This window comes from Balaenoptera physalus (genome assembly GCF_965194825.1).
Source record: "Balaenoptera physalus genome assembly, chromosome: 9".
NCBI lineage: Eukaryota > Metazoa > Chordata > Mammalia > Artiodactyla > Balaenopteridae > Balaenoptera > Balaenoptera physalus.
Genome location: NC_138888.1, coordinates 53,642,161 through 53,651,396, shown reverse-complemented (window position 1 = coordinate 53,651,396; position 9,236 = coordinate 53,642,161). Strand labels below are relative to the sequence as shown.

The following is a 9,236-nucleotide window of genomic DNA, read 5'->3' as shown; positions in this document are numbered from 1 at the left end:
AAAACTTCCCCTGACAAGCCTTCCCTGTCCAGTCCAGTCTGTGTTAGGTGGCCCGCAGTGAACTCCCAAACACTACTTTTCCCCAACAAATCACACTCTACTGTTAATGCCCACTTATACGCCTTTATCTTCCACTAGACCTTGAGCTCAATGAGGGCAGGTAGCATGTCTGTTTTGTGAGCAATTGTATGTCCAGCACCCAGCCCAGCATTATTAGATATTGAATATGTAAATGATTCCATGAAATATGGGATCTGTAGGCCCTCTGATCAGCCGTGAAACACTGCTAGGTCTATGTCAAACAACGTCCCCTCAGAGAATTAGAAAGATTTTCAAAGTTCCTTTGTCTAAGATGAGCCTGGCAGCTGGAACATTCATCCAGGAACATTCATTCCCTGATGTGTGGCCAACAGAAGTCGACTGAGGGATTCTCAGCTGCAGCTCACTGCAAAGCTCCTACTCCAAGCACAGAATAGTCTCTTCACTTCCAACAAGGGACATCAAGAAAAAAAAGAATCTTTCCTTTGGTGTCAGGAGCCTGGGAAGGCAGAACATAAAGCAGAAAATTCTAGATGGACTCAGAGTCTTCCTAGAGAAGATTGTATTGGACTGTCCCCTAAATCAGTGGTTTCAAAACTTGAATCAGAATCACCTGGACAACTTGTCAAAGCACAGATGTCTGAGCCTGACCCCCAGAGTTTCTGATTCAGTAGGTCTGGGATCGGACCAGAGAATTTGCATTTCTAACAAGTTTCCAGGTGATACTGATGCTGCTATCTGGGGACCACAACCTTGAGAACCACTGCACTAAACATCTGAGTCACCTCTCAATCACACAAACATAAGAGAAGTAGCCTCCCCCCTGTGCTGGGGGAGGAGAGGCACTCTTCCTAAAGCCCTAGAGAGGAAGATCTCACTGCTGGGAAGGGAGTGGGGAAACTTGCATAAGGATTCAAGAGCCCGTGGGAAACAAGAAATCAGAAAAATGAAAATTCCAATCCCTTCTGCATTGAGGTTGAAGGCTACTAGAACCACTCTGATAACTTAAGACAGTTCAAATTATAATAATTCTTCAAGAAGAGGACATCAAGGGGCCTTGTGGTGGAAGTGCCTACCCAGCAGTCATTCACTGGGCACAGGGAAGAACGCCAAACATAGGTCTGTCCAGTTAGTGTGCACACACCCAACCCACAAAGATTGGCTCAGAGCTGCCTAATGAGAGTCAGCACCAAACTGTTGAAACTGTTGGATCAGAGACCCTCTTTTTCCTCTGGGGTTGCCAAACTGTTAGGCAGTAAGTCTGGGGATTCTGGTGGCCATTGCCCCAGAGGGAAGAGTGTGGCAGAGAATAACACCAACACTGAAGAAAACTCAGGCAAGAAAGGACAGAGAGGGACTTCCCTGGTGGCACAGTGGTTAAGAATCCGCCTGCCAATGCAGGGGACACAGGTTCGAGCTTTGGTCCGGGAAGATTCCACATGCTGTGGAGCAACTAAGCCCGTGCGCCGCAACTACTGAGCCTGCGCTCTAGAGCCCATGAGCCACAACTACTGAGCCCGTGTGCCGCAACTACTGAAGCCTGCACACCTAGAGCCTGTACTCTGCAACAAAAGAAGCCACCACAATAAGAAGCCCTCACGCCGCAATGAAGAGTAGACCCCGCTCGCCACAACTAGAGAAAAGCCCATGCACAGCAACAAAGACCCAACGCAGCCAAAAATAATAAATTAATATTAATTAATTTTTAAAAAAGAAAGGACAGAGATAGACTCCTGATAACGTTGTCTGAATCTAGCAGAGCCTGAAGTTCAATATCCTTGAACTTGAGATGAGTTTCTGTCCCTTGCAACTGAAAGAGTCTTGACTGATGGAATTCTACCTGCAAACCAACACGTTGCTCTGGTCTAGGATGTTTAAGTAACCATCTACTCTAGCAGTTTCTCTCGAGATAGACAGAACTTCCAGGCCTACAGCTTTGCCAGCCCCTCTGGGATTCTACTGATAAAATTTTTCCTAACAAATCACTGCTTTAGCATAGCACTCATCACTGCTTACTTGCCTTCATTCTTTCCTCTGTGAGCTCCCTGAATATATACTCTTTATAACAGTTTTCTTGATTGCCAGGCAAAGCAGCTGGCTTACAGGTACTCAATCTGCAAACAGCATTTAAATGAAAAAATAACAAATTTGGGTCAGATTAGTTTGATGAATGAAAGAAAAAAAGGAGAGGAGGAAAAGGCACGCTGGAAGGAATACTAAACTAAAACCGGTAATAACTCACAAAGGTGAGCTCCTAAAGTCAGGTAAACCTTCACTCGACTCCAGAATATTTCTAACTGAATCCCAACTCCTACTAACAGCTTCAGCATTTTTCTTTTCTTTGAAAAAACCATTATGGAGGAGGGGGTGCCAGAGAATGACAATTGAGATGGTGACTCCCACATAAGTCAGCTTCCTCTTCCCCAAATTAGTTTCCAGAAACTCTGCCACATCATTCACTGAGAACCCCCTGGCTTCCAACTCAAAGGAAAGTCTCAGACGTCTCGGGCACAGACAACAGCAGCCCTCCTTTGGTTGCTTTCAACTGTAAACAGCTTCCTGCCAGAGCGCTCACCAACCCTGAACTCATGGAAAAGAATTACTACAGAACCCAGGAAAGAGCTGGAAGCGTACCCGGCACAGGGTTTGTCACTCATATCTCATATTAAATGTGCCTCTTGCCTCCTAAGGAGTCTATCGGAATCCCTGGGCACAGCTGTGGTCACGGACACTCCATCCAACAACTGGACCCGAGAAGTGACCCATCTTTCTGACATCAAGAGACCTGCCATGGAGGAAAAACAGAAACGGCACAGATGGAGCTGCCTTTTCAAATCCTTGTGAATGTCATGAGATTAGCAGCTTTCCTCTGAGTCGGCCTCAAAGACTTCCTTTACAATTGTTCATAAGCTAGCTCAGGGATAGGCAGTGAAATTCACTCAAATAAAAACATAACCTCAAACATCCAAAACAGCTGGTGGAAATTGTGACTGTTTTAGAGGAGCGGACTTATCTAGCTGAGTCAAAACAAGTGTGAGCGCTTCAAACAGGCACGAGATCAGAAACAAAATGAGGTGTTTATTGAGTGCTGTCCTTCTTGATTTTTTTTTCCTCCCTTGCCAGACGTGAGTCTCCACTTTAGCTTCATCCTGACAAGGAATAAAACCCTTTATGATATCAGAATTGACATTTTCGGAAATTTATTTTCAAGTAATTTTTTTCTAATTATAAAAGTAGTACATGTTCTTGGGAGAAAATTTAGGAAACACAGAAAAACCACAAATCAGAAAATAAAAATCACCTGTTATCACATTGCTACTCTTTCCGTTTTGTTCCTTTTTGACTTTGGTTTTTCATACACATACATACACCACGTAACTTTAAATATATATTTAAATATATTTAATCATTATTAAAATGACTCCTTTTGATCCTACATTATAACCATTTCCCCAAGTCACTGATATATTCTTTCACACATATTTATGCCTGCGTATGAACACCATAAATTACTGAGCTAATGCCAATTGTAGACATTTAGGGTACTTCTAATTCCACGCTATTGTAAACAGTGCTGTGAAGAATATCCTTGTTGATAAATCTTTGCACACGTTCATACTTAGAAAACTTACTTTCTCTTTCAGGGCACTAAAATTCAGGATGTAAAAGGGATGGTACTTGGCACTGAAGGAGTGTAGCCCCTTTCTCCCTGCGAGTTTCTGCCAATTGTCTTCTTTTGCATATTTTCAGACAAGTTAGCTACTTTTAGAACTTGTAGGCCTTCCTGGTCTCATAGAAGCCTTGTTTTCAGTCAAGTTAATGATCTCTCCAGTTTACAGTGCAGAAACATCGAAATAACTGTTTCTTAAACGTATGGCAAGAAATGCAGGCAAGTAAATATTAGAAAAGATTACTGACATTATTAGGAAAAAGAAAATAGAGAAAAGTAATTCCATCAAAAGAGGTTATCAGACTGATTAGACTGGGCTCCTCAAAACTTTGTCTTCCAGAAAACTCTCAAATGTAGATGATTTGTAGCAGGTTTTACAACAGAAGGGAACTAGCTAAAATTTTCCACTTTCTTATTTTTCCTATTTTCTAATCGCAAGAGTGAAATGAAACATTCCTAAGGAGAAGGCTCTTAACTGGCATTATTATCTCTCATTTGAGATTTACTGCCAACATCGAACAACAATTGCTTCTGTATTGGCACAACCCATTCAGTCACTCACCATTGGGGGATGAATCATTCCCCGTGAAAAATCATTCCAGAATTTGGATAACAGAGAAGTTTGCCTCCAGCCAAAAGCTCAACAAATGCTGGCAAAATTTAGGAAAATCATTATCATGAAAGGCTGCCATGCTTTCAAAGAGCATCTCTTAGTATTTACTGCACTCTACGACCTCTAAAAAAAAGTGCAAGCAACTTCATGCACACACACAGCCCCTGCCAGTTTCACTTAAAAGTCTCATTCTCATCACCACTGAGTGGAATTAAAAACAGTTGGTCAAGCTCCACTAATCGACAGCTGCTTGCAATTAGATGAAGCATTTAGAGCCATTCTCTTAACTACCTTCCCAACTGCCTAAGCATTCAGCAAGAGCAATACACCGTGATAATTTGCCAGAATGTTTAACTTAGCTCCATCTCTAGTGGTTTCTATACCTTCCTTATTTTCTCCAGTCTTCCCACACACTGTCTGACTCTTCCAGTTCCTCTTGTTAAATTAGGGGTATACAGAGAAGAGATTATACAAAACCAGGTTGAGCTGCTTTGTGCTAAGATGGAAAATTCTACCCAGGCAACTATTAGAGAGCAGAGTAAGTCTTGATGTTTCTCAAAGAGAAGAGAAAAGACGCCCTTTTTCCTCTTTTTTTTTTTTTTTAAAACAATGAACCGGAAAGTTCACTGTAATTTTTCTCATCAAGGATGATGAAGAAAAATAACAGTTCCTGGGCTTTTGTAAGCTCTTTCCAATTCTCGTAACTCATAAACATTAATTTTGGAGTAGGGAGAAAATGCACAGATCACTTTATTCAATTTTTTCCTCTACAAACTGGGCATTAAGAGTCGAGATGCTTTTCCCGAGATCACAGAAAAAAGTGGCAGAGCATGGCCCGAATCCAGCTCCCTGACTCTCAGTCAGTCCAGATGGCTTTCTGCTACTTCAGCTCCCTTTGCTAAAGAGAAAGTCTTCCAACTCTTCTAGAAGGAGGCAGGAGCCAGCACGGCTACACCACTTGGCCAGTTCCAAGGGGCAGAGCAGCTGTCCTCCCAAACCTCTCCAGCCAGGAACCCACCCTGGGGCTTAAAGTAGGAAAAAAAAAAAAAAAAAACAGAGATGATATGGCTTCACCTGTGCAATCATCCTTCCCGCTCCCCCACCTAAATAAGAACCTCACAAACTTAACCACATTCAAGGTCACATAACCACGTTTCTTCTCTGTCTCACGCTCCCTGATGCTGATTGCCATCCCACACTCACCTGACCTGTTGTGTGGTAAAGGGGGCAGGAGGCGAATGCAGGGGATATTGGAGGAAGGGAGGAGAGAAGAAGCCAGAGAGACGAAGGGCAATCAGCAGAAGGGAGCAGTTACCTACTCAAAATTCAAGAAGCGGAGTGAGAGTCGAGACAAGAATGGGAGCCCTCACGCCCCGGACTGCAGGCCCACAGCCCTGGCTTTTCCTATCTCTGCTCTTCTAGAAGCTAATCCCCTTTCTTCCAGAAATCTCCTTCCCACATCCCCACCTAGTCCACTCCTCCAGACAGTCATGGAATCTTCCTTCTGTAACTGAGGACAATTCACTCATATTTAACTCATTAAATATAAGTTAATATTTAATTAATTCATATTAAACTCATATTAATTCACTCATATTAAACTCCTATTTCCATTATACTTACAGCAGAGAGTTATCCTTATACTTTTCCTGCTTCAAAGTCTTTCTGTTGATCATTTTATGTTCTCTGTTTTATATAGACAGATAGATTCCTGTTACATATAGAAAGTTAGATATAGATATATAAGTAAAGATAGAGATATAAAGAGAGATTGAGATAAATTTTTTAAAGTTTTTCTGTGGCCATAAATGTTCTAAGTGTCAAAAAATACTATTCTGGCTCTTTCCCATCTTGCAAGATGGTGGATGAAAAAACAGAGAAGCTGGACATAAGGAGAAGAAACCTGAAGCCAAGAAGGCTGATGCCAGGGCAAGGTTAAGAAGCGTAACCTCAAGGCCAAAGCACCTCAGAAGGGGAAACCCCACCACAACCAAAACCCCATCCTAGTCAGCGGAATTGGCAGCTTTTCCCCATCTGCTATGTGTTCCAGCAAGGCCATGGCGAAGAGGAAGTCATTGGCAGCTACATTTAAGGTTGAAAAGAAAGAGACATTTTTGCTGCTGACACAAAACCACTTGGGGGGGTGACAGAAATGGTCGCACCCGAGTGGATCAGCTTCACAGAATGCCTAGATACTGTTCTACTGAAGAGGTGCCTTGAAAGCTGTTGAGCCACAAAAGAAAACCTTTCCGTCAGATGTAAGGAAGCTGCGAGCTAGCATCACTCCCAGCACCGTTCTGAGCAACCTCACTGGGTACCACAGAGGCACGGCGGTGGTTTTCCTGAAGCAGCTGAGCAGTTACATGCTGCTTGTGACTGGACCTCTCATCCTCAATCGAGTTCCTCTGCTAGAACACACCAGAAATTTGTCATCTCCACCAAAATTGGTGAGTGGTGTGGAAATCCCAAAACATCTCCCTGAGGCTTATTTCAGGAAGAAGAAGCTTTGTAAAGCCCAGACACCAGGAAGGTAAGACCTTCGACGCACAGAAAGGGAAATCCAAGCTCACAGAGCAGAGCAAGGTTGACCTGAGAGCCCTGGACTCACAAACTCTGCGAAGAAATCAAAGCTGTTCCTCAGCTCTAGGGCTACCTCTGTTCTGTGTTTTCTCTCACAAATTGGTGTTCTAAATTTCCTACAAAGAACCTAATTAAATAACTGATACGTTTCCCAAAAAAGTATAATTCTGGTTGGTGTAGGTATTACGTTTATCACAAGTATAAAGCTGGTCAACATAACATAATTATAAATTGTGTAGATAATTATTAAATATATACAATGTATCAGAAATGAATCTCTCAATGAATTCAATGACCCTGTTTTGTATCCCAATTAACTCATGTATCTATGATTTGATAGTACTTAATGCTAAATTATGACAGTTTTCAGAGTCGATTCTTTTTCTAATTTTTCATTTTTATAGAGGTGTTTGTTTTATCCACCTAAATAAATAGAGGAAAGGAAAGTTTTGTTATAGCAATGACACTAAATGCTAGTCTCCTTTCCAGTTGTACATCAAAATAACAAAGTGATCCTTCATCAAAAATAATTTTTAGTGCCCTGCCGCTGACAGCTTACTTAGGGCCTCCTTCAATTTTGTTGAAAGCCGAGAACTAGAGACCAACTGCCTTGAGAACAGATTTTGTTTTTATTCCACGATGAGAGTCTTTTACTTTTTCAACACCAGGGTTTTTTGAGGTCTTTTTTTTTTTTTTTTGAGTTTTTTAATTGAGTTATGTTATCTTTTTCAGTTATATTTTGAGTTATTCCTTGTTTTATCCCCCAAGTGATTTTTACACCCTAGGACAAGATACCCTAGCAAGATTCACTAGGAGATAAGTTTGCCTTTATTCATAAAGAGGTAGGAAAGGTAAATAAGCACTACCAAAATACTGGCCCTTGGGTAGATCCATTTTAGGAGAGCACAAAGGAAGATGATTCTCTTAACAGTACATGTGCCCGCGTACCCCTTAGAAGTCTTCATGCTATCCAGGAATGTGCACATCCCAGTTTGAATGTCACTGGACTAAAGACCCCACATGATCTAGTCCCTACCTACTTTCCAGTCTCTATTCAAATCCTTCTCTTGCTCATGTTTTTAGTTCCTCTGGTTTATTGATGTGATGTTCCTGCTGCCTGAAAGCTATTTTCTCAGACATCATCTCTGACTATCCAATATATAATAGGTTTCCCGGTTTCTCTCTCTCTCTCATAGTTCTCTTCTCTTTCCTAACACTTAATCACAAACTGCCATCAGATATTTATTTGTATTTATTTAAGTAGCCCGCTAGACCAGTGTCTAATGTGGTCCCCTACCAGAATCTTTAGCATCAACTGAGAACTGGATAGAAATGCAAATTCCCAGGCCCCACCCCAGACGCAATGAATGAGAAACTCTGAAGCAATCTGTATTTTATTAAGTCTTCCAGGTATTTCTGATGCTGCTAAAGTTTGAGAACCACTGTACTGGGTCATAATCTCCATGAAGAAAGAGCCTATGTCAGTTTTCTTCATCACTATATACCCAGGACTTTGCCCAGTGGCTGGCACATAAGAGATGCCCCATAAATATATACTGTTGAATAAACTCAAATAAGACAAAAGCTTGCCCACAATAACAAATACATTTATTAACTATACAGAAATAGGGACTTCCCTGGTGGCGCGGTAGTTAAGAATCTGCCTGCCAATGCAGGGGACACGGGTTCGAGCCCTGGTCCGGGTAGATCCCACATGCCACGTAGCAACTAAGCCCGGGCGCCACAATTGCTGAGCCTGCGCTCTAGAGCCTGCAAGCCACAACTGCTGAGCACACGCGCCACAACTACTGAAGCCCGCGTGCCTAGAGCCCGTGCTCCACAACAAGAGAAGCCACCGCAATGAGAAGCCCGCGCACCGCAACGAAGAGTAGCCCCCGCTCGCCACAACTAGAGAAAGCCCGCGCGCAGCAACGAAGACCCAACACAGCCCAAAATAAATAAATAAATAAATATTTTAACATATATATATATATATGGAAATCTATACACACACACATATATATGTATATGTGTGTGTGTGTGTGTGTGTGTGTGTGTGTGTGTATATATATATATATATATATACACATTTCACAAAATAATAACCTTACTACATGCCGTGGACTCCAAACGTTCTCCATTCTATTCTATTTGTTTTATTTATTTTCCTCCTTTTTTTCTGGTAAGAGGACCCCCAAATTTATTTCATACTCTGCTAATGGGTCTTATGTGTAGTTTGAAAACCCTAGTCACCAAGGCTGTTCTAAAGAAATCCACACTTATGGCCTTGTTACTCTTTTAACCTGGAATTCCCTTCCTTCCCATCTCCTCACA

The 9,236-nt window shown here is 42.0% G+C and overlaps 1 pseudogene across 1 annotated transcript; it reads left to right on the top strand.

Annotated features, from left to right (window-relative positions):
• The first annotated feature begins 441 nt into the window (after window positions 1-441).
• LOC309667130 (large ribosomal subunit protein eL6 pseudogene) lies at window positions 442-8,858 on the top strand (annotated as a pseudogene). Its single transcript has one exon. The product of its transcript is annotated as a large ribosomal subunit protein eL6 pseudogene (transcript).
• The last annotated feature ends 378 nt before the right edge of the window (window positions 8,859-9,236 follow it).